General features: G+C 43.9%; 1 long non-coding RNA gene across 1 annotated transcript; it reads right to left on the reverse strand.

The window, feature by feature from the left end:
- Window positions 1-2,902: 2,902 nt before the first annotated feature.
- LOC130262977 (uncharacterized) lies at window positions 2,903-5,741 on the reverse strand. The gene is made up of 3 exons (XR_008842227.1): window positions 4,625-5,741; window positions 4,331-4,445; window positions 2,903-3,031 (listed from the first exon to the last, which is right to left on the reverse strand). It is a non-coding gene; the product is annotated as an uncharacterized LOC130262977 (long non-coding RNA).
- Between the last annotated feature and the right edge of the window lie 2,103 nt (window positions 5,742-7,844).

Here is a 7,844-nt window from a genome sequence, read left to right on the forward strand (position 1 = left end):
TTGCAGTGGACGTGTAGTGTTTCAACACTACAATGGCATAATCAACAACTTCAATTAATCTCGTGTTCTGCATGCAAGCCTCAGTGTTAGGAACGCTACTGACCTCTACTAGTAGAAATAATATGCATAGTAAGTGTTATTGGTATTAATATTTAGGTAAGAATTGTTGGTGTTAACACTGGTAGTCAGTGTGTTAGCTGGTGTTTACCATGACGCTCTGCTCCCCACAGTATGACAAGATCCTGAAACTGACCTCAGATGCAAAGTTAGGTGAGCACTGCTGTCCTTACCACCATGACAGGCAGAAACAAATTTTTCTGTCCTACGGCCAAAAAGCCCTTGTGCAGGGAAGCAGCTCAGCAGAGTCATTCTGGAATATCAAATGAGCCTGTCAGAAAATAATGAACACCTGATGTAGCAAGGAGAGAGATTCCTCTTGGGGACATACAGGGACCATAGTGACACTGGGCACTTCATGTTCTTGCTGTACTGCCTGCAGTAGACCCAGTGAAGAAACTCTGAATTTAAACTTTAAATTCCATTTCCTCCTTTCCATGCTGAAGTACATGGGAGCAGCTGGGGCCATTTGTTAGTATTTCCCACTTCTAATTGGCATGAGCTATATAGCAACATACAAAAAGAAAAATAAAACACCACTCCAAAACCCCACTACCAAAGTCACGTGGACAGAACAAAGCTGAGGCTCAGTAGAGGGAACAAATCCTGTCACACTGATAATGTATAATGCCTGGAGAAAAATCCTTTTTGGTCCATGGAGAACACATTACTAGCTGAGAATGCAAAAAGAAAGAAAATATGAAGTGAAGAGGCCTAAAGTTCAGCCAAGAAAGGAAAAAGTGGGTGTTACTCTGAAGAAAAGAGACTGAGCTGGGTGGCAAAGGCAGGAATCTTAGCGTCGCCGCTCACATCGATCCTGTCGAAGACTCGGTTGGTGAACTCTTCTGCACTAGTCTCATGGTCACCACCATTAATAGCTCGAATAGCCTGAAATAGCAGAGCAAGAGTAAGAAGCTGCCTAACGACTCCCACACTGATTCCATGTGTCAGCATAGATTCAAAATAAGACTCTCATGCCTGGTACCTTCTCCATACAAATGAACCAGCATCATAGGAAGCAAAGCACAAATCATCAGGCCTTAGGGATGGCACTGAAGGGTGCAAAGGGAGCGTGGCTCTGGAGCACGGAATGAGCAGCAAAACCCAGAGGATTGGCCTAATTCTGCTTAGGTGCAGTTTAGGCTGCAGAAATGGCAGAATCAGAATCCACCGAATCGATCCACTTTGGTCCACATTGTGACCTTGAGTTGTGCACCCAGCCTCAGAAACACCGTAAAACACCCTCTACACTTGACATTATGAAATTCCTTTGTTATATGCTATGGTAATTATTTCTTTTCTTACTTTTACAGTTTCCATCTATACATGCTTCCTGTGTGTCTGGCTTTTCCCTAAGCTCACTGGAATTTCATTTTCATCTTGAGAAACTAAGGATTATCCACTTCTGTTTGCTACAATTCTTATTCATAACTACATAGACTGGGATTCTCTTTTCTTTCAATGTTAATTATTTCCTTTGTTTAAGGATGTCCATGAAATATTTCAGAGCCTTTATACTGATTCTAAACTATTAATTTTCTAGTTTTAAGCCTTTGATATTTGGTCAATTTCTTCATTTTGTTTTCAGATGTTGTTTTTGGGGGTATTTGGGTATTTTTTGGGGTTTTTTCTTTCCTTTGACTGCATTTTTTGGGTGGGCTTTTGGTAATTTTTGGCGTTTTTTTGGGGGACATTTTCAAGGGGTGTTTGGGGAATTTATTCGGAATTTTTGAGGATTCTTTTGGAATTTTTGGAGCTATTTTGGGGATTTTATTTTTTTTTTTGGCAATTTTTGGGGGGTTCTGTAAAATTTTGGGGATATTTTTGGGGATATTTTTGGCTAGTTTTTTGGAGAGTTTTTTGGGTTTTTTTCTCACGTTTGGCCGCCAGGTCAAGGTGATTTCGGGGATATTTTTGGTCATTTTTGGGGTTTTTTGGGGGGTGTTTTTCGGTTAGTTTTGGGGGTTTTTTTTCAGCTTTGGCTGCCAGGTATTGGTGATTTTTTGTGTTTCTAGGGGGTTTTTCTGGGAATTTATTTGGTTGGGATGGTAATTTTTGGGGGATTTTTGGGGGGTTGTGGGGAAATTATTTGGAATTTTGGGGGATTTTTTGGGGATTTTTGTGGGGGGGAATTTTTTTTTGAGTTTCTGGTAGTTATTTGGGACATTTTTGGGGTGTTTTTTGGTTTTTTTTCTAATTTTTGGCCGCCAGGTTAGAGTGATTTTGGGGGATTTTTTGGGGGTGTTTCTAGGGGTTTTTTGGGGGGATTTTTGGGGGGGTTTTGGGAGATATTTTTTGGGATTTTTTTTGGGCGTTTTTTGAGGGTTTTTTGAGGTGGTTTTTTTTGGGGTTTTTTTTGGGGTTTTTTTTGTTTTTTTTTTTTTTTGGGGGGGTGGATTTTTGGGGGGTTTTTGGGAGATATTTTTGGGGTGTTTTTTTTAGTGATAGTATGCTTAAACTCCCCGCTTACTCAAAGACAACAGCCCGTGATGGGGACCCCTGCAGCTGACAATTATCAACACTCACCGGCTGGACCACCACCCAAAATAAAAGGGAGAAGGAGAAGGATAAAACCACAAGCCAAAAACAGGCACGCTCTAAAAAGGCGGAGCCAAGGAGCGGCCGTGCTAAACAGTTCCCAGAAACTGCTGACAATTTTTTTCCCCAAATCCTTTTTTATTTTTTTATTTTCTAGCATTTCTTCCTCCCCAAATTCCCAAAACCCACCCCCCCCCAGCCCCAAACTTCCAAAATAATTCCCAAAAACTCCACACAAACACAGGGGAAGCTTCCATGTGGATTTAATGATTTCAGGGGGTGGGGTGCCCAAAATTTCTGGGCTCCTCCCGCTCAGTCCTGGGGCTCCCTGGGGGTCTTGGTGCATCTCCTTGTAGTGGTGCTTAAAAAAACCAACCTGGGGAGGGAAATTCGGGGGGCTGGGGGGGGAAAATTGAAAATATAGTTAAAAAAAAATAAAAATCCATTAAAAACAACCTTTAAAACCCTGAAAAAAATGAAAAAAAAACCCAACCAAAAAACCCTCAAAACAAACAAACAAAAAAGGCCAAAAACAAGGGAAAAAAGAAACCACACAAACCCACCCAAAAAACTTTCAAATTTCCCCTTACAAAAATCCCAAACTACACAGAAATTACCCCAAAAAATCACAAACCCCTAAAAATCCCCACAAATCTCCCCCAATCCCCCAAAAAAACCTCAAAATCCCCAAAAAATCCCTAAAAAACTTTTAAAAAACCCCTTAGAAATACCTTAAAAAACCTTCAAAGCCCCCAAAAAACCTAAAAAACCTAAAAAAAAAATCACAAAAAAGCCCTAAAACTCCCCTTTAAGACCCGTCGAAACTCCTCTAAAAACCCAAAACAACTCTTTAAAATCCTCTAAAAAAAAACCTTCAAAAATACCTCTTTAAAATCCCTTAAAAAACCCTAAAAAATACCCAAAAACCCTTTAAAATTCCCTAAAAAACCACTTTAAAATTCCAAAAAGAAAAACAAAATCCCTCCAAAAACCTTTTAAAACCCCCACCTCCCCCAAAATACCACCAAAATTCCCCCACTAAAACCCAAAAAAACCCTTTAAAAATTATTTTAAACCCCCCCAAAATCCTCTTTAAAATCCCCTATAGAAAAACCAAGAATCCCCAAAACCCTTTAAAATTCCCTAAAAAAACCTTTTAAAATCTAAAAAAAAATCCCAACATTCCTTCAAAAATCATTTTAAAAACTCCTAAACCCCCCGCCCCCAAAATTCCCCCAATAAAACCCAATAAAACTCTTTCAAAATGCCCCAATATCCCCAAAAAACCTCTTTTAAATCCCCTAAAAAACCCCTAAAAATCCCCCAAAACACTTTAAAATTCCCTACAGAAACCTTTTAAAATCAAAAAAAAAAAAATCCCAAAGTCCCTACAAAAATGCTTTTAAAAAACACTGACCCCTCCCCACCCCCAAAATTCCCCCAGTAAATTCTAAACAAAGCCTTTAAAAATTATTTCAAAACCCCGCTAAACAACCCAAAACCCCCAAATTTCCCCAAACTCAGCGAGCAGCAGCGCAAACCTGTGGCGAGTAGAGCCCGGCTACCACGGCTCGGAAGGATGCTGATAAAGCACGGAGATGTGACACAGGTAACACAGATGGACACAAAGGACAGAACACGGACACAGATTACACAAGAGACACCAGTTATTTACCCAGAGCTGGAAGGAACTGGAGCAGCCATCAAGTGCAGCATCTCAGAGCCAGAGCTGGAAGGAAGAACGTGCCAATGTCAGAGCCGGAGGCTCAGCGAGCTGGACTGGGAAACACCTGCAAGTGAAACAAGCAGAAGGAACAGAAATCACCTGGGCCCTCGGATATCCTGAGCAGTAAGTGAGCAAGGGGTGCAGGAGCAGGAGCTGTGAGAACCAGGAACAGCTCTCGTGCAGGGGCTCCACGGGCTGGAGCTGTTACAGGCACAGGTGTCCCTGAGGGAGAGCTGAGCTCACCTGCAGCTGCAGCAGGAACATCTCGAGGCTGGATCCGGACTGAGTGCACCCTGGACTCTGAGCCAGGCGCAGGGGTGGGTGTCCCTACCCAGGAGCTCTGGGCAGCGGGGAGCCCAGCCTCTTCCACTGGGGACTGAAGCCATGCCAAGTGCCACTCTCGGCGTGGAGGCGTCTCCCAGTCCCATCCCTGAGAGCAGAAGGAGGCAGGGGCTCTCCTGGGGACGTGGTGCAGCAGCATCTCCTCTGTCTCGGCACAAAGGGGGTCAGTCAGCACCCCCAGGGTGCACAGCACAGCCCCACATAACCCACAGGAGATGCCTGTCTTGGTGCCACGCTGGGCCCGTGCTCCTCACCTGGGCTCATCCTCCCGTGTCAGTGTCCCAGGGCTGCTCCTGTTGGGGCCGTGTCCCAGCCCGAGCCCCTCGGCCAGTCCCCTGTGCTGCTTCCTGCATGGAGACAGTCCCTGGGGAGGAAGATGCTGCAGCTTTGCCTCTTGGAAGATGCAGCTCTTGCCCCAGCAGGAGCTGCCAACCCTCAGCACAGATCTCTGCAGGCAGCAAAAGGCAGTGGTGAAAGCAGGCACTGCCCTTAAGGACTGCAGCCGACCCCTGTGGGCTTCTGGACAACGAGGCACGGCTCGCTTGGAGACAGGGACAGTCAGGAAACCCCTCCCCAGACTTACCAAATCTCACAGGAATGACAGGGGGCTGCAACTGCCCCATCCTCTGCGGGAGCCCAGTCGGAGGAGGCCCATTCTGGGGGGCTGTGCCAGGCAGCCTTGTCTGCAGCTTCCCCACAGCTGAATCTCTGCAAATACACTTGGAAAACAATTGGGTAGATTCAAAGTCCCAGAGCACTGCCTGGCTCCCTTCTCTACCGTGTCACACTCACCTGTGGGAGAGGCCACAGGCTGGCGCCATCCCAAAGCTCCCGGGGCAAAAAGGAGAGTCCCAATCCTACAAAATGCCCCAAAAAAAGCCTGACCACAACTAAAAAACTCCCTACCCCTGACTAAATAAAAACAAAAAAAAACCCCTTTAAATACAGAAAACTTACACCTATTTTTAATATTTAATTTCTACTCCTATTCATATTTGATATTATATATGTTACATATATTGGTCAATAAATTTACAATGCAATTTACATTATACCATATATACTACACTTTTATAATTTATTATGCACATAATTATGCACATATTACAAAAATTAATTTCTAGTTTATGTATATCCTTACATACATTTGTATTTTTATATTTTTTAATATTATTTATTAAAAAAGCTGAGCCACTAACCAAATAGAAACCAAAAAACCCTTTATTTTTAAATATATTTGAAAATTTTTAAAATAAATATATATATGTAATTTAAATATATAAAGAATATATAAAAATAGATTTATATATTTAATAATTATTTATATAATATATATAAATATATATTTTAAAATATATGTATCTCATATTTAGATCTGTAATTTATATATTATGTATATGGTACACCATAACATATATGATACTATTTATATTATATCCTACATATATACTTCTGTTTGTTTATATTCTATATTTATATATATATTTACACGTACATACATTTATAGGTATTTTTAGTTTTAGTTTTGGATATATTTTTAGTTTTATGTTTGTATACATTGTACATTTGTATATTTATATTTGCTTATATTAATTATATTTATGTTATTTATTAAAGATCCTACCTCTAACCAAATAAAACCAATAAAACATTTATTTAAGCTGTAGTTAGGTATTTTTTATATTTATATTTTCCTGCCTTCTCCACCCAGCCCTCCCTGTGAATGTTCTGGCACTCTTGGGTCCCTCTGGGGGACGGCACCCGGCACCCCCCCCCCCACTCCCCACTCACCTGCTCCTTCACCGCAGCGTGGCTCCCTCTCCTCGGGACCTTGGGGTGCCCCAAAGGACACGGGAGCCCCCGAGTCTCCACCCCCTGTCCCCCTCAGCCTTTTTTCCTCACCCCCAAAGAAGGCACACAACAACTACAACTGCCTCGGGCAGGAGCACGGCACTTTATTCGAGCCCTTCCCACGGTCCATCCCCCCAAAAAGGGACTCTGCTCACGCAAGGAAGTGGGGGACAGCCCCCAGAAGGGCTGAAGTTCCTTCTCAGCCCCGCAGACACAGGCAACAAGGGGCAGAAGAGGAAGCACCAGCAGAGAGGACACAGCAAGAAAACTAAGATCAAGGCGCAGGATGAAATGGAAAAAAAACAAAAAAATCCAAAAACACCTGGGATGGTGAATGGGCCGCACACAGAGAGGGATTAAAAAAGAACAGGGACAGCAAATGGGACACACCCGTGGGAACCACCGGCACGGGGAGCTCCACAGAGCCACACAGAATAAAACAGGAACACGAGCGAGGCACGGAGAAGGACGCAGAACGAAACACGGTGCCAAACACGCAGCAAGGACTGAGGGATACAAAGAGGGAAACAAGAACCCGCAGAGGAATCGACCGCGGCACGTGCCGGGGCGGGCAAACGCGGCCAAGGAGCAGCACAGGGACGGAGACAGAGAGGCACGGCCAGCAGGACAGAGGCTCACCAAGAGAGGGGACGGTCAGGGAGGAGCACTGGGCAGCAGGTGCACACAGGTACAGGCAAAGGGACAGTGACAGGGACAAAGAAACACAGTCACGGTGCAGGACTGAGGGACAAGGAGAGGAAGAAAGGAGAAATAAAGATGCAGGCAGCAAGTGAGACAGAGAGAGAGGCAAAAAGTAGGACAGAACAGGGAGAGGGATTGAGTAAGAGATATTACATAAATATTGAGTATTCATTTCAAATAAGAAAAAGAAGAACAAGAGAGAGTGAAGCAGTGAAAGGGAATGGGATGGGGAGCACACAGGCCAAGAAAGGAACACAAAAGACACAGCGGACAGAGAGGAGAGAAGGGGTGGAAAATTGAATATAAAGCTGGAAGAGGAACAGCAGCAGACCCAGGAGTATTTATTACAGAGTGTGGCTGCTGAACCTGTCAGGAAAGCACCAGCTCCGACAGAACAGGGCACGGGCACGGCTCGGCCTGGGACTCATCGATTCACATCTGTCTCATAAAGGCCGTGATAAAACAGGAGGTGAAAGCTGAATGGTTGAAGTGCTGCAGCTTGGGTCCTGCTCAGCCCTCATCCCAGCCCGTGCTGCCAGTGAACACACTGATGCTCTTCTCAGCATCC

This window comes from Oenanthe melanoleuca, chromosome 25 (genome assembly GCF_029582105.1).
Source record: "Oenanthe melanoleuca isolate GR-GAL-2019-014 chromosome 25, OMel1.0, whole genome shotgun sequence".
NCBI classification, from domain to species: domain Eukaryota; kingdom Metazoa; phylum Chordata; class Aves; order Passeriformes; family Muscicapidae; genus Oenanthe; species Oenanthe melanoleuca.